Source organism: Neomonachus schauinslandi, chromosome 6 (assembly GCF_002201575.2).
Source record: "Neomonachus schauinslandi chromosome 6, ASM220157v2, whole genome shotgun sequence".
Classification (NCBI taxonomy): Eukaryota; Metazoa; Chordata; class Mammalia; order Carnivora; family Phocidae; genus Neomonachus; species Neomonachus schauinslandi.
The window spans coordinates 63,586,660-63,610,949 of NC_058408.1; the positions used below are offsets into that span (position 1 = coordinate 63,586,660).

Here is a 24,290-nt window from a genome sequence, read left to right on the forward strand (position 1 = left end):
CAGGTTTCTGCTTTCAGTTCTTTTGGATGTCTACCCAGCAGCAGAATTGGTAGATCATATAGTCATTCTATGTTTAATTTTTGAAGAGACCACCATACTGTTTTCCCCAGGAACTGTATCACTTTACATTTCTACCAGCAAAGCACAAGGATTCCAATTTCTCCATGTCCTTAACCAACACTTGTTATTTTCTGCTTGTCATCTTTATCGTAATGGGTGTAAAGTGGTATCCTGTTGTGGTTTTGATTTGCATTTGCCTAATGAGTAATGATGTTGAGCATTTTGCATGTGTACATCTTCTGTGGAGAAATGTCTGTTTAAGCCCTTTGCCCATTTTTAAATTGTATTTTTTTTTTTTGATGTTGAGTTATAGGATGTGTGTGTATGTTTTTACATAAGTGGTGAGAAACTATTCTGTACTTTGCTTTTTTTACTTACCATAACTTTGTGATTATTCTTTATTAGTACATAAGAGTTTCCTCATTTCATTGTATGGATGAAACATAATATACTTAATTAATCTCCTCTCAATGGGTATTTAGGTTGTTTCCAGGCTCTTGTTATGCTAGTCCATGTTGCTGAGAATATCTTACTCTGCATGTTATTTTGCAAAAGTGAGAATTTTTCTTTAGGATAAATCCTTGGACGTATATCAAAGTGCATGAATATTTTTGCTAGAGGTCGCTATATTGACAATATATTCTCTCACTTCATTTTATGAGTGTGCCTATTTCCCTACTCTCTCTCAAACAAAGTTAATTATCAAACTTTAGAATTTTTGCTAATGTGATACCTGAAAAATAGAAACTCAGTGTTAATTTCATTTCTCTAATATGGACATCTTTCTGTATGTCTAAAAATGATTTATAAGGACGCCTGGGTGGCTCAGTCATTAAGCGTCTGCCTTCTGCTCAGGTCATGATCCCAGGGTCCTGGGATTGAGCCCCGCATCGGGCTCCCTGCTTGGCGGGAAGCCTGCTTCTCCCCCTCCCACTCCCCCTGCTTGTGTTCCCTCTCTCACTGTGTCTCTCTCTGTCAAATAAATAAAATCTTTAAAAAAATAAAAATAAAAAAATAAAAGTGATTTATATTTCCTTTTGTTTGAACTGGCAGTTCATGGCCTTTCCCATTTTTTATTGAATTATTTATCTTTTTATATATTAAAGATCTTAGCCATAGTGTGTGAAATGTATGCCATCTGTCTTTTGACTACTTTTACTTTCTGGTGTTCAGAAACTTTAAAAAAATGGTTAAATTACACACCATTTAAATATGGATTTGACTTTTGAGGGCGACTGGGTGACTCAGTTGTTAGGCGTCTGCCTTTGGCTCAGGCCATGGTCCTAGGGTCCTGGGATCGGGTCCCACATTGGGCTCCTTGCTCGGCAGGAAGCCTACTTCTCCCTCTACCACTCCTCCCTGCTTGTGTTCCCTCTCTCGCTGTGTGTCTCTCTGTCAAATAAATAAATAAAATCTTAAAAAAAAATGAATATGAATTTGACTTTTGGAAACAAACAAAAGTCATCAGAGTAGTTTTAATAGAATAAATTTAAGTTGGCCTGAATAAAGCTAGTATGGTAAAAAAGAAAAAAACAACATTCCACAAGGAATGTCTCTAAAGTAAAGAAGTGAATTAATTTTTCCATGTAGCTGATAAATTTAATTTGAACGTCACTCAAATCTGAATCACAAACCAGTCTAGTTTTTTGTAGTGTATGTTCTTTCATCTTTGACTCTAACAGAATAAAAGTATACTAGAAGTTGGTGGAGTCAGTTGCTGGCTCTATCTTTGATTTTTTTTACTTTATTACAATATTATTGACTAATTCCCTATACTGTTCTTTTCATTTGTTATTTATTTTATAACTGGAAGTTTGTACCCCTTAATCTCCTTCACCTATTGTATCCACCCTCCCCCCCCACCTCCTTTTTGGCAACCACCAGTTTGTTCTCTGTATTTAAGAGTCTGTTTCGTTTTTGTTTGTTTGTTCATTTGCTTTGCTTTTTAGATTCCACATATAAGTGAAATCATATGGTATTTGTCTTTCTCTTGTCTGACTCATCTCACTTAGATAATACCTTCTAGGTCTATCCATGTTGTTGCAAATGGCAAGATTTCATTTTTTTTTTAAAGATTTTATTTATTCATTCATGAGAGACAGAGAGAGAGAGAGGCAGAGGGAGAAGCAGGCTACTGAGGAGCAGGGAGCCCGATGCGGGACTCAATCCCAGGACCCTGGGATCATGACCTGAGCCGAAGGCAGACGCTTAACTATCTGAGCCACCCAGGCGCCCAAGATTTCATTTTTTGTATGGCTAAGAAATGTTCCTGTGTGTGTGTGTATCCCATCTTCTCTATCCATTCATCTATTGATGGACACTTGGGTTGCTTCCATATCTTGGCTCTTGTAAAAAATGCTGCAGTAAACATGGGGGTGCAGATATCTTTTTGATTTAGTGTTTTGATTTCTTTGGATAAATACTCAGTAGTAAAACTGCTGGAACATATGGTATTTCTATTTTTAATTTTTTGAGGGTCTCTTACTGTTTTCTATAGTGGTTGCACCAATTTACATTCCTACCAACACTGCATGAGGGTTCCCTTTTCTCTCCTTTTTTGCCAACACTTGTCCTTTTTTGTCTTTCTGAGATTAGCCATTCTGATTGGTGTGAGGTGGTATTTCATTGTGGTTTTGATTTGCATTTCCCTGAGCAACTTTTCATGTGCCTGTTGGCCATCTGTATGTCTTCAGGAAAAAATATCTAGTTAGGTCCTCTGCCCATTTTAATCAGATTATCTGGGGTTTTTTTGGTGTTCCATTGTATAAATTCTTTATATATTTTGGATATTAACCCCTTATTAGATATGTCAGTTGCAAATATCTTCTGTCATTCGCTAGGCTGCCCTTCTGTTTTTGTTGATGGTTTTCTTCACTGTGAAAAAGATTTTTATTTTGGCACAGTTCCAATAGTTTATTTTTGCTTTTGTTTCCCTTGCCAGAGGAGATATATCTATAAAAATGTTGCTAAGGGCAATGTCCAAGAGATTACTGCCTCTGTTTTCTTCTGGGAGTTTTATGGTTTCAGATTTTACATTTAGGTTTAATCCATTTTTAGGGGGTTTTCTTAAATGTGGTGTAAGAAAGTGGTCCAGTTTCATCTTTTTTGCATGTAGGTGTCTAGTTTTCCCAATGCAATTTATTGAAAAGACTGTCTTTTCTCCATCACATATTCTTGCCTCTCTATCCTGTTCTACTGATGTATGTGTTTGTTTTTATGCCTGTACCATAACCATACTGTTTTGATCACTATGATTGGATTTTTATGTGTCACTCTCTTTTTATTCATTTTCCTTATACCTGCATCACTTAAACCACAGGAGTGTTAAGAGTAGCAAATGGAAAAATATGAAAGAGTTTTTGAAAAGTATATAAGGTCAGATCAAGTTATATATGTTTTTAACACTCCATTCTAATCAATTCCAGAATGGATTGATCCTCAAGAATTTGGTGTGCCAAGATGATGTAGGGTCCAATCCTGGAATAAAAGTGCTGGTCATCCCCCTTTCCCCAACTACGCCTATCTGTGCCCTTGCTATGTTTCAGTGCCTTTGCATGGTATTCTAGACTATTCTGTGTTTACTTTATTCTTGCCTCCACTATGGGAGATTTTTCCTAATATTTTCTTGTTGTTTTCTTCATCTTTGAGCAAACTTTTTGTAGCCCAGCAGCCCCAGGTGTCCTCCTGCTAATGCAGTGAGTCTCTTTTTCAGTGCTTCCATCTCAACTCAGCATGAGTGTCTGAGGCACACAACACCCACTGTTCATCTTTTACACTGATAAGGAGACTTGAGTTTCTTAAGCAGTTGGCAGGAACTTTGAGTGTATTAGGTCTTGTCTAAAATTCAATAAGAAGTAGGTAATAAGAACCGCTTTATGATGGATTAGGGATCATTCTTCCGAAGAAGACTGGACGTACCATAAATATTATTTCTACCTCTTCAGATTTAATACTATGTTTGAAGATAAGTTAATAACAACATTTCACAATACATTTAATCAGGTAGTAAAAAGGGTGAGCAATATGGAGAGCTTGCATGGGCAGTTTCCCTAAACAATTATTACCTGAGAAAGCTTGAGACTCAAAAGAGCTTTTGAAAAACTGTGCAGGTTATTGGGTCTGTATTTATGCGATGGAAAAACAGTGTAAAAGAGGAATGGAATTGTTGGACCTATAGACCCCTTGATAGGGAATTAATTGTAAAAACTGGGGTCCATTTATACATAGTTCACACATATGAGTGAAAGGTATGATGAACTAGACTAGAGTATAACTTGGATAAATTTTAAGAACAATGTCGAGTTAAAAAAATTACAGAAGGAAGCAAACATTCTGATACAATATATGTAAATTTTAAACCTATAAAATAATAGTGTCTCTTGTTTATGAATACAATGACATGCATGGGAATGATAAATATTATCCTCAAAATAGTGGTGGCATCTGAAGACACAGGGGGAAGGGATGGAGAGTGGGACTTTAGCTGTTTTCTGCCATGTTTTATTCTTATGGAAAAAGTCTGAAGCAAATGTGGCAAAAGGTTAGCATTGGTTAAATCTCAGTATTGGATATATGGTTGTTATATTTTTTCTGTACTTTTTCTGTAATATTTCACAATTACTCATAATAACAAATATTTTTTCAAGAGTGATTTATACCTTGTCTTTTCGCCATCTCACTTTCCAGTTGCTTTGTGAAAAATTGGTTTGCTTATGGGGACGTGGGTGGCTCAGTTGATTAAGTGTGTTGAGTGTCCAACTCTTGATATCGGCTCGGGTTGTTATCTCAGGGTCCTGGGATTAAGCCCTGAGTGTGTGTGTGTTTGGGGGGGGTGTCCCTGCTCAGCGGGGTGTCTGCTTGTCTCCCTCTCCCTCTGCCCCTCCCCCAGCTCACCAGCACACATGGTCTCTCTCTCTCTCTCTTATTCAATCTTTAAAAAAATTGGTTTACTTATAATGGCCCTTTTGATGAACTGTGATTAAATAATCACTTAAAGTTTAAAAAATCATCCCAAATCCTACCTCCTGAAAGAACAGTTGTTAATGTTAGACAAGTGTAGTTCTAGATGTCTTTTTACCCATGTGTAATAAGATACATGGTTAGAAGGGTGGGGAGTTGATAAGAAAGGAAGGAGAAGGAATGGGAAGAAAGGAAAAAGAAAACATATGGAAGAAAAAAATCTAGAATATAATCTCCTTGAGGGCAGGACCTTCTGTCTGTTTTGCTCACTGCTATATTTCAGCACCTAAGACTGTGTTTGGTGCATAGAAGGTGCCCAGTATACATACATTTATTAAATGCACAAAGGAAGAGACTAGCCTATAATAGTAAGATCATACTTTAAAAAAAAAGTATTAATTTAATTTTCCTTGAATTAACAAAAGAAAAAAATAAATTTAAATTAAAGAAATTACGGAATCTCAAGTGTTTCCTGGTCATGAGAGATATTATTTTAAATTCAGAGAAGATAATGAGGAAAACATTAAGAGGTTGTAGTCACTGTGTGTGTTCTTTCTTTAAATTTATTTTTTATTTTTTAATTTAGAGAGAGAAAGAGAGAGGGGGGTAGGAGCAGAGGGAGAGGGACAAGCAGACTCCTCACTGATGGCGGAGCCCGACTCCAGGCTGGACCTCATGACCCTGAGATCATGACCTGAGCCAAAATCAAGAGGCAGACGTTCACCTGACTGTGCCACCCAGGCGTCCCATACTGTGTGTAAAAAGTGTCAGTTGACGTTAGCACTTTTAAATTTCCTTCCATTTTTTCCCTCTCTCAGTCCTCTGATGTATCTGAGTTATATTATTATTTTTACACTGACAAGGTAGAATACTCATACTTTGTTTTGTATTAACAAAATTTTAAAGTATATTTTGTCTATATTTGAATGAAATTACTGCTGACCACCATTTCCCCTCCATTCTGGTACTTTGATTTGTATCTGCCATCTGGATTCTCATCTTGTCAGTTTTTGTTGTTTTTTTTTTTTTCAGAGAGGGCTCTTGGGTATTTTTGCAAGTTCTTTAGTGTTTAAGATGTTTGCTTTAGGGCACCTGGGTGGCTCAGTTGGTTAAGCGACTGCCTTCGGCTCAGGTCATGATCCTGGAGTCCTGGGACTGAGTCCCGCATCGGGCTCCCTGCTCAATGGGGAGTCTGCTTCACCCTCTGACCGTCTCCCCTCTCATGCTCTTTCTCACTCTCTCTCTAAAATAAATAAATAAAATCTTTTTTAAAAAAAAAGAATGTCCTGGCTTAAAAAAAAAAAAAGATGTTTGCTTTATATTCAGATATTTTGTACTTGAATGACATAAGTTTATGTATTCATTGTTAATGGCTGCAAGGTGAACACCTTGCGATGTATCACTATACCATAATTTAACATATCTCCTACTTTTGGCCATTTGGGTTGCTTATAATATGATGCTACTGTTATGTCAGGGCTAAAGTTATTAATGTGGAATTGGACAAAGACTGTAGCCCTTTCTCAGAATGCCAGCAAATAAATCCTGTAAGCCCAAAATTCTTTTCTCTTACCTTTTCCTGAAGAAGAAGATTTTTTTTCTTGTTGGGAGATAGGGTGTCTCAATCTACATAATTAGGTTCTGATAGTAGAATGGTGGGGTGTGGTGGGATGAATAAGAAACTGCTATGGTCTGAATCCTTGTATCCACCCCCCCACACACAATTTCATGTGTTGAAATCCTAACTCCCACTGTGATAGTATTAGGAGGTGGAGCCTTTGAGAGATGCTTAGGTCATAAAAGCAGAGCCTTCGTGGGTGGGATCAACACCCTAACAAAAGAGGCCTGGGAGCTAGCCTGTTCCTCTGCCAAGTGAGGTTCCGGCAAAAAGACACTATCTAGGGAGCACATTCTCACCACACTGAATCTGCCTGCACCAGGACCTTGGACTTCCCAGCCTCCAGAACTAAAAGAAATAAATGTTAGTCATTTATAAGCATTCAATTTATGGTATTTTTTTAGAGCAGCCTGAACAGACTCAGAAACCCACTCTCACTGTCACAGGAAGGGGAGCTGGTCAAAGGTGGTAAGGGGGAAGAAAGATGCAAGGGAGAATAGTGGATCTTGGTGACAGGATATGAAGGGAGTAATCAGTAAAGGGGATTAAAATTAAAAGTACATTTTTTAGGGGTGTTTGGGTGACTCAGTCGATTGAGTGGCTGACTCATAATTTTGGCTCAGGTCATGATCTCAGGGTCTTGGGATCGAGCCCAGTCTGGGGCTCTGCGCTCAGCAGGAGGTTCTCCCTCTGCTCCCGCCCCCAGCCCCCCTTGCTCATTCTCTCTCTCTCTCTCTCAAAATAAATAAATCTTTAAAAAAAAACATTTTTTACATAGATAATATATTTATATGGTTAAAAATTCGAAGAGAACAAAGTGCAGATAAAAGTCTGTCTAACTCCCTTCCACCAGCCATCCAGGACCCCTCCGAAGTATTAGGAACTAAAGTACTAATTTCTAGGAATCACTCCAGAAATATTCTATGCATACATATATATTATTTTCTTACCCCCCCTTTTATACTCAAATGGTTGCATACTTTCATTGTATGGTACTGTTCCCTTGGGTTGGGATCAAGGGAACAAGGATCAAGGCCATGATGAAGTTCATTTTAATGACTTCTCAGTAGCATTCAGGAGTCCAGAATGGATGTAGCTTTCCAGTTTATTCTTAGTCTAAGTGCATAAATGCACTAAGCTTTAGTGTATTGGAGGGCATCAGAAAGCTCAGTAAACCATACCCCAGGCTTTATAAATGGGAGTTGATTAATAGGATAGCACGTGACAGACAAATAACTCTTGGATTCGGACTACCCTGTTAAGGCACTTCATTTGCTGTGTGATAAAGAGGACCTTTTCTGCATTTAATAGCTTTGGAGGCCGACTTGCTTGACTCTGGATTATAGATACCTGTCTGTTGTGTTTATTGTATTGTCTAGATCAAGTACGAATTTTGGTGTATGGCCATAAACATCAGGAGCCAGAGGCTGAGGATTGGTGGTCTCAGGGGGTGTACTTCCTGGGGCCTCTGGGTGTGTACCCTCTGTGGCTTCCAGGTTCACATTCCTGCAGCTTCAACTTGTTCTCGTTAACATAGGAAATAAAATATGGTAAAATAAAATAATGATGGAGCAGAGTGCTAATGATAGTGTCATAGGGCTTTCTGTTGTAGGCCTGTGGAGAGAGATCATATTTGGTTAAGTCACCATCTCTGGTTAAAACAGCTGTGTCTAGGGAAGCAGGTCAAATGGTACAAAGCACCACAACGTGCATGTTAAGGAACTCTCACAAGGACTGCGGATTGCTCCCTATCTGGTACAGTTACCCCTAAATCCTGATGAGGTTGTATAAGCCTCATATTAGGCCATTTCAACCCAATATCTAGGCCAGTAGTGCTACTAATTCTCCTCGTCCCTGGTAGTGCTAGTGATTCATGCCACGGTGGTTGACTGTGGTAGAGATTGGGTAGTCTAATTTTATTACCTCTCTTCCTGAGCACATAGCTAAACTATAATTCCCACACTCCCTTGAAGATAGAGGGAGGCTGGGAAGTACGGCTTAGGTAGAGTTTTGGCCAGTGGAATGGAGGTGGCAGTGATGTGTGCCACTTTTAGACCTGATCCTTAAAAACCTCCCATGTGGTCCTCCATGTTTTCTCCCCTTCTGGTTGGACACATACAAGCTGAGTGATGTTGGAAACCATGTGTTGAAATTGATGGAACCACAAGATGGAAGGAGCTGTGTCCCTGAATGATTCTTTGGAGCAAAGCCATTCTTCGATCAGGAAAACCCATTTTGGATCTAACAGAAGCCACCTCCGTAGGTGTAGTAAGCCACGGGATGCTGGTGTTTGTTGTAGTGGTGGCCGTTATTCTCACAGAGTAGCATTATTGAGTTTTCTCCACAGGAACCCAAGGAAGGGTTTGGGGCCCCTAGATATCTTAGCAAGCTATGTCCTAGGTTGTAGCTGGCTGAAGAGGGCTGATGGTGACTACAGGAAGAGCCATCATTGTTTGCTACTCCTGTCAAGCATGACGTGAAAAATGTCTCCCTTTATGGCTGACCCCACGAATCACAAGCTATGAAGATCAGATATATTTGTGGTTGCATAAAAAAGTCTGGGAGTTGTTTGAAATTGCCCCAGATCTCCTTGGGGGAAGTGAGGAGGGCAGTAGGGGTTAGTAACCAGTGGTTCTGTGTCATACACAGCGCAAGTGACTCCGTCCTGACCACTGTCTATTGTGGCCATGGAATTCAGTGTTCTACAAATTCTACACAGAGGGAGCGGCAGAAACGTCATCCGTTTCATCTGTAGAGATAGTACGGCCAGATGTCTATTAGCAATAATCGCGCCTCGGATAAACCTCATTGGCTACGATACTGCCACTGCGCAAAGCTCGGCCAGATGTCTAAATCTGTTCTTTCCCTGGGGGAGGTGAGAAAGACGGGACTGTTCTGGATGCTATTAGAGTGGCTGTGAAAGGGAGATTTGGTTACGTTAGCAGGGTCCCAAGGAGCATGGGAATTCGTTATTTGTGTCTTTGAGGGACTCCAAAACAAGTGTTTGGAAGTGTCACTGCATAATGCAGTGATGAAACCAGGCCAGAAGCCAGGCTGCAAGTGCTGTAATTCAAGTCGGCTTCTGGTTAATTTAAAGGCATGGTAGCTACACCAGCTCCTAACCCGTAGCCTTCTTCTGTTTCATTTTCTGAATTACTGAGAAGTGATACTCAAATGTCTATTTTTTTTTCTGAAAACTACCGGTGCATTTTGTAATAGTTTCCAGCCTTTCACTGAGAGCTTATTTTGGCCATCTTTCCTTTGCTCACCCAACTCTAAAATTATTTTTGTTTTTCACTAAGAGCTTATTTTTCTTGCCTCTCCTAAGTTAAAAACATGTTGAAGACAAAATGTATTTAATGTTTGGACTCTTTAATGTGCACAGCATTGTCTTTTGTCTATAGTCAGTGCCAATAATGTTAGCAGAGTGTATGTTACTCATTTGTGGAGTTATTAGAAATGAATGTGTAAAGGTGGGTTGGGGCCATTCAGTGAATGGTCTTGTGTGTGCCCTACAGAGCCTGGATTTTGTTATGTGAGTGGTAGAAATCCTTAAGTGCAGAGAAGTAACAGATTTGGGCTTTTAGAAAGAAAACTGTAGCTATAGGATGGTAGATAGATTGGCACATAGACTAGAGCAGTAGTTTCCAGTTCTGAGGGCACACTAGAATCACCTGGGACCTTCTAAAAAAAACCCCACACAGAGAGAAATGAGCAAAGACTTGAACAGGGACTTCCAACAAGCTTCGGTGACACAAATTCTTTTTTTTTTTTTTTAAGATTTTATTTATTTATTTGACAGAGGGAGACATAGCGAGAGAGGGAACACAAGCAGGGGGAGTGGGAGAGGGAGAAGCAGGCTTCCCGCGGAGCAGGGAGCCCGATGCAGGACTCGATCCCAGGACCCTGGGATCATGACCTGAGCCAAAGGCAGACACTTAACGACTGAGCCACCCAGGCACCACTCGGTGACACAAATTCTTTCAGCAGCAGGTACAAACGAGGATATGGGGCAAGAGGAATTCCCATGCTCTGCTCAGAGGAATCTTAATTAGAGGTTGGGGAAAAATTGGCTGACAGTGTGTGTGTGTGTGGTGGCCTCACAGAGCTGCCTCATCACCCAGATAGTCCCAGACTGCATGCAGAAGAGCGGCAGGACCGTGGCTCTTAGAGCACCGAAAGCTCTCCAACCTAAGGAGACCCAGTGGCTCTCCTGAACCCACGGCCTAACGCAAAGCAGAAACACGGAAGTCTGCAGAGGGGCAGGCATGGATAGTATGAGCGCCGAGCCACGTACTCACGAGTAAGTCAGCTTTCCTTGGCATTCACCCTGATCTCTGTATTGTGCTGAGTTCTCCTCTCCCTGAGGCAGTGAACATGGAATGCGCTAGCCACCTTGGTTGGGGGGAAAGGGTACCATGAATTGGATGGAAAGGCTTTCATTGTCATTGCAAAATATCCCACTACATACATGTCTTTCATATAAAACAAAAAAACTTCTACCCAGTAAACCCCCCAGCTAATGCCCTATCATTGTCTTTCTCTTCATAGTTAAGAATCTTGATAAGAAAAAGAGTTTGCGGGGTGCCTGGGTGGCTCAGCTTTTAAGTGTCTGCCTTTGGCTCAGGTCATGATCCCGGGATCCTGGGATCGAGCCCCGCATTGGGCTCCCTGCTCCACGGGAAGCCTGCTTCTCCCTCTCCCACTCCCCCACTTGTGTTCCCTCTCTTGCTGTGTCTCTCTCTGTCAAATAAATAAATAAAATCTTTAAAAAAAAAAAAGAGTTTGCTTTTATTGAGAACCTTCACTCTGTTCATTCTTCATGTGCAATTTGTAATTTGACTTCTACCTCCATCCCCATTCCCATTCACACTGTGTCTCCTGAGGTCACCAGTTGTCTCTTCCCTTGTCTTCCCTGAGTTCACCTTCTGTTTTCATCCAACATCTCCAGTTCTTCCTTCTCAGCTCCTTTTGGGGACAACTACGCCTCTGGATGACTTATTAATGTCCCAGGAGGTTCATCCCCATCTCTCTTTTCACTTTATACCCTTTCCTGGGAAATCTCATCCACATCCAAATCTGTAGCTCAATCTGGAAAAAAAATTTTAAAGTCTATAACAACTCTTAGGTCAAAGGGGAAGTTTTAGGACAATGAAATTGAAAACTTCTGGAAAGTAACTATAATGGAAATGAGATATGAAAATGGAAATGGCATTAGAATCCATGAGATACAACCAAATCAAAACTCATGAATGCCTATATCAAGCAAAATAACAGCATAAGAAAATGAATAGAATATTCAATTCAAAAAGCTAGGGAAAAAGAGTAAGGTGAGAGAAAGCAGAAGGGAGGGATTGGTGAAGATAAAAGCATAATGGCGCCGGGAAACAGGGAAACAGTAGGAACTAATAAATAAAATGAAAGGCTTGTTCTTTGTGAAAGGTTAAAAAAACAAAAGTCACTGGCATTTTTTTTTTTTTTGAGAAAACACAAAAAGGCACCAATGACTGGGGTGAAATGACAATCAAAACGGAGGAAATCTAAACATATTATGAGAGTAGTTTGTACAAGTCTATACAAGCACATTTGAAAATCTAGCTGTAAAGGGCAATTTTCTAGTAGAATATAATTTGTCAAAACTTGTACACCTGGATTGGAACACTTACTATCGTTAAGCTGGCAATACTTCCCAAATCGACCAACTGATTCAACATAATCCCTATCAAAATCCCAGCTGCCTTTTAATTTTTTTTCAATAATCGACAAGCTGATCCTAAAATTTATATGGAATTGCAAGGCACCTAGAACAGCCACAAACAATCTCAAAAAGGAAGAACAAAGTCGAATTCACACTTCCCAATTTCAATATTTAAACAAAGCTATAGCTGGAGCACCTGGGTGTCTCAGTCGGTTAAGTGTCTGCTTTTGGCTCAGGTCATGATCTTGGGGTCCTGGGATCAAGCCCCACGTCGGGCTCCCTGCTCAGCGGGGAGCCTGCTTCTCCCTCTCCAGCTCCCCCCTGCTTGTGTTCCCTCTCTCGCTATCTCTCTCTGTCAAATAAATAAATAAAATCTTTTTTAAAAAAACTTAAAAAAAATAAACAAAACTTTAGTAATCAAGACTCTATGATATGAGGTTTACCCATGTACTTCAATGGAACAAAGTTGAGAGTTTGGAAATAAACCTTTACATTTATGGTCAATTGATCTTCAACAAAGTTGGCAAGTCAATTCAATGGAGAAAGAATAATATTTTCACCAAATGGTGCTAGGACAGCAGGATATTCCCATGCAAATAAATGAAATTGGTCACCTGCCACATACCATATACAAAAATTATCTCAAAGTAAATAAGAGACCTACACTGGGACCTGAAACTATAAAACTCTAGAAGAAAACACAGGTGTAAGTCTTTGTGACCAAAGATTAGTCAGTGGTTTCTTAGATATGACACCTAAAGCGTAAGTAACCGAAGGAAAAAAAAAATAGATACATTGGACTAAATCAAAATTAAAAACTTGTTTTTTACCATAAAGAAAATAGAAAGTCAGTCACAGGAGGGGGAGAAAATATTTGTAAATCATATGTCAGCATCCAGAATATACAAAGAGCTCTTAAAACTCAATAATAAAAATACAAATAATTAAAAAGTGGATAAAGTATTTGAATAGACCTTTCTCCAAAGAACATACTTAATGGCCAATATGCACATGAAAATATGCCAAACATCATTAGTTGTTAGAGGAATACAAATCAAAACCATAAAGAAGTGCTAGGGTCGCTATAATTTTTTTTAATGTAAAATAATGAATGTTAGTGAAGATGTGGAGAAATTAGAGCCCTCATATGCTGCTGGTGGGAATGTGAAATGGTGCAGCCACTTTCAGAAACAGTTTTGTAGTTCCTCAAGAAAGTTAAAACACAGAGTTACCATATGACCTAGAAATTTCATTCCTAGGCATATACCCAAGAGAAATGAAAAATTATATTCACACAAAAACTTGCACATGAATGTTCATAGCAGCATTATTCCTAATAGCCAAAAAGGAGAAACTCAAGTGTCCATCCACTGATGAATGGATAAACAAAATGTGGTGTATCCATACACTGGAATACTCTTCAGTCACAAAGGGGAATGAAGAACTGACACGTGCTACAAGGTGGGTGAGTCTGGGAGATACTATGCCAAGTGGAAGATGCCAGACACAGGAGGCCATGTGTGGTATGACACTTCTAGGAACTGCCCATAGTAGGCAAATCCATAGAGAGGGGCAGTGGTTAGTGATTCCGAGGAGGTGAGGGGAAGGGAACGAGAAGGGACTAACAGGTCTGGGATCCTTTCTGGGGTGACGGAACTCTTCTAGGATTAGGTAGGGGTAGTGGCTGCTTACTATTGTGAATTTACTAAAAACCACCGAGTTATACACTTCAAAATTGACAAAAAATAAAGCAAAACAAATCAACAAAAACTGGATCCCAGTGAAGATAGAAAATTGATAACGTTACATAAAAAACTAATGATGTACTGTATGGTGACTAACATAACATAATAAAATAAAATAAAATTTTAAAAAAGATAGAAAATCGAAACATACTAAATTCCACAGAATGGATAGGGAAGTTTTCAAAGAGCTCTCTCACCGAAAGGCTTCCATCCAGATGCTCTCATAGGAGAATTCTATCAAACCTGGAAAAAACTTTTGTACCAAGTTCTTCTAGAAAATAAGAAAAGAATGAAAACTTCCAAATTCTTTTTCAGAGATAAGTATAATACAGGTAACAACAACTTAACTAAAAATATCCTCCAGAACAATCTTACTTATGAATATCTACATAAAGATTATAAGTGAAATGCCAGCAACAAAATGCAAGATCAGATTAAAGCAAAATGGGATTTATTCCAGGAGTGGAAGAATAGTACTATGTTGGGAAGTGTATTAATATATTTAATTATGTTAATAAATCCGAGAGGAAATATCATAGGATCATCTTTATAGACACTTAAGAGGCATTCGACAGAATTCAACACACATTCATAATTTTATTTTTTTATTTTTAAATTTTTTTTTAAAGATTTTATTTATTTAATCAACAGAGAGAGACACAGCGAGAGCAGGAACACAAGCAGGGGGAGTGGGAGAGGGAGAAGCAGGCTTCCTGCTGAGCAGGGAGCCTGATGTGGGACTCGATCCCAGGATCCCGGGATCATGACCTGAGCCGAAGGCAGACATTCAACGACTGAGCCCCCAGGCGCCCCCACATTCATAATTTTAAAGACTCAATATGTTGGAGTTCTGCAGAGAAACAGAAGCAATTGGTTATGTCTGTATCATCTATACCTACATCTGTATCTGCATCTGTATCTATATATTTATATATAGAGAGAGAGGGGGAAAGGTGATTTATTACAGGGATTGGCTCACATAATTATGGAGACCAAGAAGTCCCATGACTACTGTGTGTAAGCTGGAGAACCAGGAGAGCCAATGATGTAATTCAGTCTGAGTCAAAGCCTGAGAACCAGGGGAGCTGATGGGGTAAGTCTGAGTCCAAAAGCCCGAGAAGCAGGAGCACCGATGTCCAAGGGCAGGAGAAGATGGAGATTGTTCAAGCAAAGACAGCAAATCTGCCCCTCTTCTGCCTTTTTTTTCCTACTCAGGCCCCCATCAGATTAGATGATGCCCACCTGCATTGGTGAGGGCAATCTTCTTTACTCAGTCTACCATTCAAATGCTAATCTCTTCTGGAGACAGCCTCACAGACACACCCTGAAATGTTATTTTACCAGCTATATGGGCATCCCTGAAGCCCAATCAAACTGACACATAAAATTAACCATCACACTCAGTAAAGTAGATCTGGAAATATGTATATCTTCACATGAAATATGTGTATCTCAGCCTAAAATCCAGTTTCTTTCTTAATGAGGAAGGAGAATCAACATTTCTGTTAAAGTCAGGAACAAAATGAGAATATCCATATTTGCCATTATTATTTAGTTTTTGTTTTTGTTTTTGTTTTTAAAGTAGACTCCATGCCCAGCATGGAGCCCAACGTGAGGTTTGAACTCAAAACCCTGAGGTCAAGACCTGAGCTGAGATCAAGAGTGGGATGTTTGACTGACTGAGCCACCCAGGAACCCCCAATTTAGTATTAGAGGTTTTAGCTAACACAATTAGACAAGTCTTAATGGAGGCATAAATATTGGACATGACGTGGTAGAAGGCAGAAAAGATAGACAGACGAGGGGCGCCTGGGTTTTTCAGTCATTAAGCGTCTGCCTTCGGCTCAGGTCATGATCCCAGGGTCCTGGGATCGAGCCCTGCATCGGGCTCCCTGCTCAGCGGGAAGGCTGCTTCTCCCTCTCCCACTCCCCCTGCTTGTGTTCCCTCTCTCGCTGTGTCTCTCTCTGTCAAATAAATAAATAAAATCTTTAAAAAAATAAAAAAAGACGAGAGAAGGAAAACTATCCCTATTTGCAGATATGAAATCATGAAATCTCTAGAAAACCCAAGAGACCCAAATTATCTCAGGAAAAAAAAAGTCCGATAAAGTAGTAGGAAATAAAACTAATAGACAGAAATCAAGAGCCTACAATTATACAATAACCAGTCAGGTGATATATAATGGAAGATAAGACCCTAGATCTACAAGCTAAAATTTATAGACATAAATATAACAAAAAAATTACAAATGCTAGCTTAGGAAAACCTGAAAGATATAGAAATAGACTTGAACAAATGGAAAGACATACCACGTTTTTTGGACAGGAAGACTTGAACTCAAAGATGTCAAATAATCCTAAATCAACTTAAAAATTCAACACAGCCACAGTTAAAATACCAGATCTTTTCTGGAGCTACACAAGTGAATGTCATGCTCATATGAAAAATAAATAAGCAAGAATAGCCAGGAAATTGCTGATAAAGAAGAGAAAGGAGATGAGTTTAGCTTTATTTGATAGTAAAACATTACAGATCCTTTACACTGAAAAGAATGTGGCATAAAAGACAATGAAATAGAACAGAAAACCCAGAAATATTCCCAAGTGCATATGGAGAGTTCACTTATGAAACAGGGAAGAAGTCAGTTAGGCATGAGACTCTTGGTTTCATCTCAGGTCGTGATCTCAGGGTCGTGAGATCGAGCCTGACATTGGGTTTTGCGCTCGGTGCTCACCACAGATTCTGCTTGAGATTCTATTTTCCTCTGCTCCCGCTTGTGCTCTCTCTCTCTTAAATAAACAAACAAATCTTTAAAAATATATATAGGTGAATTTCTTTATGAACTTGGAATGGGGAAAATGACTCAACAAATTCCTAAAGTTAAAAGACTGACATACTTCAGCCACATCACAAAAATACCTTTAAAAAAAAAAATCAAGTGATGAACGACTATCTGAGAAAACATTATATTGCAAACGGCTAATATCTCTGAGGTGTAAAACTGGTAAGTCTTTTAAAATATCTGATTAACCAGAACTCCCCATTCTTTGACCATAGAGAAAAAGTTATAAATTATTATTTTAAAATAAACTTTTTATTTCAAAAATTTTAAATCAAAGTTATTTTAAAACTTCTCAGTGTTTCTAAAAACATTTTATTTTGAAATTAATTTTAGAGTTACAGAAACACAAAAAATAGTGCCGAGTGTTCCTGTGTATCCTTTGCCCACCTTCTCCTAATGTTCACGTCCTAACTAGACGTCCCACAATTACCGAAGCGAAGATCTGGGACTTTCACTGGCTTTCCCACGACTCTCCGTTCTCTCTCCAGGAGCCAACCCAGAATCCTGGTTGCATTTAGTTGTCAAGGGTCTTCAGGCCTCCAACCTGTGCCAGTTCCCCAGTGTTTCTCTTTTGTGACCTTGATACTTTTGAAAAGTGCTGCTCAGTGATTTTGTAGAATGCCCTTGAGGTTGGGCTCGTCTGATGTGTTCTCATGCACACATTGAGGTAAGGCATTTTGGGCAGGAATACCAGAGGAGTGTTCTCAGAGCATCGTGTCGGGGTAGTTGATGTGCTTAGGTTTCATTACCACCACTGGTGATGTTAACCTTGTTCACTTGTTTAAGTTTTCCCACTACCAAGGGTTCCCCACTGTAAAGTTATTATTTTTCCCTTCGTAGCTAGTAAATATCTTGGGGGAGATACTGCAAGACGATGCAAAATACCCTTTCTCCTCAAACTTTGCCCACTGATTTTAGCATTCATTGATTGATCTTACTCATAACAAGGATTACTGTCGTGTTTGCCAAATGGTGTTTCAGTGTTATTTTTTTAAAAAGAAAACTCCAGGACAGTGAGCTTTTTGTTGGTTTTGTTTGGACAGTGAGCAGCCATTTGGCAATGTAGAATTTGGAGTTATTTAGACCTTTCACAACAATGGAAAATGTTTTAGTTAATGAATCTAGTAAACATTTATTAAACCCTTGTTATAACCAAAACATCCATGAGAAATATGCAAAAGCCATGTTTGTTCTGTTCCGCATCCAGGTCTTTTTCTCTGTCACTATTTTTCACCTCAAATCACATTAACCACCATGATTTGTCCTAAGAAGATGTTATTGCAAAGAGTCCTGAGTGACAGAATCTCAGGAGTCAGAGAGTGGAACCAGCTTCCAGTTTTGCTCCATATACTAGTTATGTTCCCGGAGGGTGAGTCCAATGCCTTCTCCAAGTCCTAGTTTCCTTATTTTTAAAATAGGGACTATAAAATGGATTGATGTGAGAATTAAATGAGTGAATACATATGAAAGTTCTTTTTAATTGAAAGGCGTTTCTCAAACTGTAAAGTGTTCTACAGATTCATGTATTATTCAACAGATGTGTACTGAGCCCCTATTATGTGTGAGTTCCTTTTAAGTGTTGGAATGTAGCAGTGAAGGGCCTCGGTCCGCATGGAGCTTACATTTTATTTTATTTTATTTTATTTTTTTAGAGAGAGAGTGGGGGAGGGGGAAGGGAGCTCAATCCCACAACCCTGAGATCATGACCTGAACCGAAATCAAGAGTTGGCCTCTTCACTGAATGAGCCCCCTGGGGCTTACATTTTAGAGGGAAGAAACAGACAATATACAAGTAAACAGATTTCAGATAGTAATAAGTGCTATCAAGTAAATAAAACAGGACAATGTTATAAAATGCTATTAGGAAGATAGAAGAGGATGATGTATTAGCAAATGAGGGTGTGGGGAGGTGGGATAAAACTGTGTAGACCTCTGGTCGGGGAAAGTTTCTCTGGAGGTCATTTTTGAGTTAAGATCTTTAAGATTCGAAGGAGCCAACCATGTGAAGAACTGGGGAGTAAATATAAAGGTCCTCTGAAGGGGCAAGGGTTTAGTGTGTGGGAGAGCAGCACAGGAGGGTGTAGCAGCAAGGTGGGTGGCTGGAGACCAGGGTGTGAGACCAAGTCAGAGAGGTTGGCAGGTCCAGATCAGGTAGAACCTCACAGACATTATAAGTGCAGTGGGAAGCTTCTAGGCAGGGAAATTATGTACTGTGATTTTCATTTTTTAAAAGATTGTTCTGAGGGCACCTGGGTGGCTCAGCCATTAAGTGTCTGCCTTCAGTTCAGGTTATGATCTCAGGGTCCTGGGATCGAGTCCCACATCGGGCTCCCTGCTCAGTGGGGAGCTTGCTTCTCCCCTCTGCCTGCCACTCCCCCTGCTTGGGTTCCTGCTCTCCCTCTCTCTCTGTCTGTCAAAATAAATAAATAAAATTAAAAAAAAATTTTTTTAAAGATTGTTCTGGCTGTTGTGAGAGTGGATGCAGGTGGCTGGTGAGAGCCAAAGCAGAGACTACATGAGGGTGACTTCTGTGGTCCAGGTGAGAAGTGGTGGCCAGGAAAGGTGGTGGTGGTAGGTGTATAGTAGTCATTATGGTTACTGTGATGGGTGCAGATGTGTCCCCCGGAAGTCATGTCCCTGATGCCTGGCACCTCCCCATATAGCCTGATTTGCTGATAAGGTCTTTAGAGAGGGGATTAAGGTAAAATGAGTGCATTGGGGCGGGCCCAAACCCAGTCTGACTGGAGTCTTGTAAGAAGGAATTTGGACACACTGAGACACCAGGGACGCACGCACACAGAGGACAGTGTGAGGACACTGGGAGAAGGTGGCCGTCTGCGAGCCGAGGGGAGAGGCCTCAGAAGAAACCCGCCCTGCTGCCATCTCCATCCTGGACTTCCTGCCTCCAGAGCCGTGAGCAGATAAATCCCTGTTGTTTCAGCCGCCCCCCCGCACCCCCGGCTGTGGCGGTTTGTTGCGGCTGCCCCAGCAGACCAGTGCAGTTATGGTAATAATGACAGTGGGGGTGATTTCTTCGTAGAGTTTACCACTGCCTGAAGCCCGTGCACAGACGTGTGTGTGCACGCTTTCTCCCCCACTTGGTTGCCTAGGGTGAAAGTAGTGTCTGATATTTTATGGAGCTTTTTTCTGAGGTACACAGGAGACTGAGTTCTTCACTTGAGCTGCAAACTCTAGCACATAGGACAGTATGAGAAATAATGCCGTAACAAGTTAGAACCCAAAGCTTTTTGGAAAGCATCTTTTAGCAGTGGAAAAATGGTCCTCACTTGATTAGAGGGACCTTCAGAAAAATAAGCCTTTTTTTTTTTTTTGAGTAGAGCCCTTGTCTGAATAAGGAGGTTTAGCCATTATTTCGGTTTCATTTCATGGCTTTGCAAAAGGAGATCAATCTGTGAAAACGCCCTCTGCGAGAACAAGGTCTTCTTTTTGTTGTCTGCCGTGCTGTAAATGGTACCTGGTGCACGGTAGTGTTTGGCAAATATTTATGAAATAAATGAAAGTCATTTTCAAATCCTGCTTTTGTTCCTTCTCAGACATTTTTGACTTGTTTTCAACATTCTTTTATACTTAGATGAATATCAGCTAATATCATAGGGGAGGTAAAGTATTTTGCCTGCTCTTTTCTGCCTTAGAATTGCGTCCATTGTCCTGAGTCAGGTCTTCACTTGGAATGGTTTTGACCTTAGACCGCCCTTAAACGGAGGACTCACCACCTAGGTCCGTGGCTCTGGCGCCACCTCGTGTCAGGAACGTGATACTGCACCCGCCGAAGGCCTGGGGGCAGCCAGCCTGGGCCTGACACACAAGCTGTGCACGAATTAAAGCAAGATGCCTCTATTAGGCTACTGTATCGTGACTCATGTGTTCTGAAGCGATGTCGTCCCCATGTTTACTACGTTATATATAGTGCAAATGCAGAAACAGATTCTTAGTATTGAACCGTAAAGATTTCTGGAGTTCGTTTGTAGTTCTTTGTTTGTTTAAGATTTTATTTATTTGACAGAGAGCGACAGTGAGAGAGGGAACACAAACAGGGGGAGAGGCAGAGGGAGAAGCAGGCTTCCCATGGAGCAGGGAGCCCGATGTAGGGCTCGATCCCAGGACCCTGAGATCATGACCTGAGCTGAAGGCAGACGCTCAACCAACTGAGCCACCCAGGCACCCCTCGTTTGTAGTTCTTATCGATATAAGACCACATCCACTCTGACAGAGAGAACGGCTCTGCAGATGTTAAAGACTTTATAAGAAGTAGCTGATTTAATTGAGGTGTCATCAATTAAAAAAAAGAAAATCCCATGAAATTGATTTAAAAGAAAAAAAATTTTCCCAAGGAAAAATGTGGGTTTTTTGTTTTGTTTTATTTTGTTTTTTACAAGGAATGTATTTAATTTCCGTTCTGTAGGCACAGCAGAACACCGAGCGGGTTGTTCAGAAGATGAACCTGTCTAGGGACCGCAGGGCCGGGAGCTGTCTGAACAAAGTGGTCGGGACTTGGAGAATCAGGGTTGGAGCCAAATCATGCTGACTGGCACAAGAGCAGACTGTTACGTTTTCAGGAATTCTGCAAGCCACTGTTACCAACTAATTTCTATAAAAAGTAAATTGCATAAACTTACAAGCAAATTATACTAAAAAGCCAAGATGCTCACTTGGGCAGCACTTACAGTGACATTGGACCGGCGCACAGATTCGCCTGACCCCTGAGCTAGGGCGACCGGCAAACTCATGCAGTGATCTATACTTTTTCAGGCTGTTCTGTGTAAAATGAAACATGAATGTGTTTATGAATGATGCAAAATACTGAATACTCAAAGTTGACCTCCGCCTGATTGCAGTACCATGGTTTACTCTGACTTATGCTTGGGAGGCAGTTAGTACACGTGGGGGCCTCCCGGCGGTGGTGAGCTGGGGACCCCGGGGGCATCTCTTCCCACCTGCTTCCCCAGCAACTTGGGCAGCTTGAAGTTGGCGCCTGGTGGTTGTGGTTGTGTTGACTCAGTGGAAATGCAAATACTGCTAATCAGGGCTTTTCTCTTCTGAGGAGCCAGTTGGTAACAGCACACCCACCACTGTACACAAATGAGTTTGTTTCTGCCTTTTCTCTGCTCTCTCTTCCAAAAGCCTGACAAAAAGACTTAGGAAGGAATTATTAAAATTCAGAAACTATTTTAGTTTTATTTCACTACATTGACTTCGGGAAGTTTCTAACTGGTTGCTTTAAAAGGTTACTTTAATAATTGTAAATACTTTGGGGCGCCTGGGTGGCTCAGATGGTTAAGCGTCTGCCTTCGGCTCAGGTCATGATCCCGGGGTCCTGGGATCGAGTCCCACATCGGGCTCCCTGCTCCTTGGGAGCCTGCTTCTCCCTCTGCCTCTCTCTCTCTCTCTCTCTGTCTCTCATGAATAAATAAATAAAATCTTTAAAAAAAAAAAATAATTGTAAATACTTTAATGATTTAAAAGTGTTGGGCGCCTGGGTGGCTCAGTTGGTTAAGCGACTGCCTTCGGCTCAGGTCATGATCCTGGAGTCCCTGGATCGAGTCCCGCATCGGGCTCCCTGCTCAGCGGGGATTCTGCTTCTCCCTCTGACCCTCCCCTCTCTCATGCTCTCTGTCTCATTCTCTCTCTCAAATAAATAAATAAAATCTTAAAAAAAAAAAAAGTTACAATCATGGTAAAAGTTACTTTATTATTTTTTTAAGATTTTATTTATTTGAGAAAGAGAGAGAGAGAGCATGAGCAGGGGGAGGGGCAGAAGGAGAGAGAGTCTCAAGCCAATTCCGCGCTGAGTGCAGAGCCTGATGTGGGGCTCAGTCCCATGACCCTGAGATCATGACCTGAGCTGAAATCCAGTCAGATGCTTAATTGACTGAGACACCCAGGCGCCCCTTAAAAGTTACTTTAAAATAACTTTCAATCATTTCACTTGATTCAAAATCCCGTTTAGTAGAATGAAATAGGTTAATCAGCCCTAATGTTGTGTGTAATTGTGTCGCTTTATTTCATAGTTTTGTTTAATGTTCCAGTTGTCTAGTATCTTTGTTATTACTTATTTCTGAACTTCTTTTATTTTCATCGTGAAGTTTTGGAATTTCTATTCCTTGTCTCTGAAAGCTACAGTTTTGCCTCCTTGTTCCCATTTCCTTTTCAGTTCTCCTCCTTTCTAGACCCCTGTCCCTTTCTCAGGAACTCATGGCCTCACGGTTTTCTGGCCTCTGTTCTTCCTTGTCCTCTCTTCCTCTCTGTTTTTCTTAGCTCACCTTTAGGAGCCTCACTACTCCTGAGGCTGACAGGTAAGCTACGTGGTTTCCTCCTTTACGGCCAGGACCCCAGCCCCATCCTGGCACCATCTGGGGTTCTGGAGGCCCACGTGCCCACCCCTCCCCACCCCCCCACCACTTGCATTGCTGTGTGCTTGGCATCAGAATCCTAACGCCACAGGAACTCTTGGGATCGTCCGTCTTCTGTGCCTCCGGCCTTGTATTTTGGAACGAGTAAGAATAAGAGGAGCTCAGAGGCGTCTTTGCTTCTCCTATAATTTCCCTCCCCTCCCTCCCTCTTGTCCTGTGCCTGCCCGGAGCAGTTCACCATACAGGGCTTCATCTTCTCCAGATACTTTTACCTGTTCTGAAGCCAAAATGATAGGTGGTATATGCTTAATTGTTCTAAATAGTTTATATGAGGCAGGATTTCTGTTATTCTTACTACTTTGGTTTTCATTCCAAATGTGCTTATCTTGTTTTTTTTTAAAGTTCATCTGTTTTTTAGTAATCTCTACACCCAGTGTGGGGCTCGAACTCATGACCCCAAGATCAAGAGTCGTGCGGTCTTCTGACTAAGCCAGCCAGGTGCCCACTTCTTGTTTGTTTTGTTTTGTTTTGTTTTTAATGAAAACTTTTTATTTAAAAAATTATACACTTATAGACAAATAGTAAGAGTGGCCCACGGAACTGTTGTGTGTGGTCACAGGGATGTACCAATTATGAACATTTTGCCACATTTGCTTTTGCCTGTGTTCTCTCTTTTATAATATATATACACACATATTTACACTGTATACACATTTACACATTTTATTATTATTTTAATTTTGCTGGGCTATTTGAAAGTAAGCTTTGGACATTATGACTTTTCCCCAAAATACTCCAGTGTATATTTTCTAAGAACTAGAACATTCACTTACATAAACCACAGGTGTGTGTGTGTGTTTAAATATAATAGAATCAGAGCAGCTGGGGAGAACTTGAAGAGGTCATTTGGCTCCTTCCCAGGCTTCTTGCAGGTAAATTCCTACAGTAAATAGCCGTTTTCCAGGAGTGATAAACCCAGATTCCCCCAGGGGCCAG

The 24,290-nt window shown here is 40.6% G+C and overlaps 1 protein-coding gene and 1 pseudogene across 1 annotated transcript in view; one reads left to right on the top strand and one right to left on the bottom strand.

The window, feature by feature from the left end:
• EFCAB2 (EF-hand calcium binding domain 2) overlaps positions 1-24,290 on the top strand; it is a 113,997-nt gene that overhangs the window by 63,075 nt on the left and 26,632 nt on the right. The gene's annotated exons all lie outside the window — the stretch shown is intronic.
• On the bottom strand, positions 9,309-9,475 carry LOC123325271 (annotated as a pseudogene).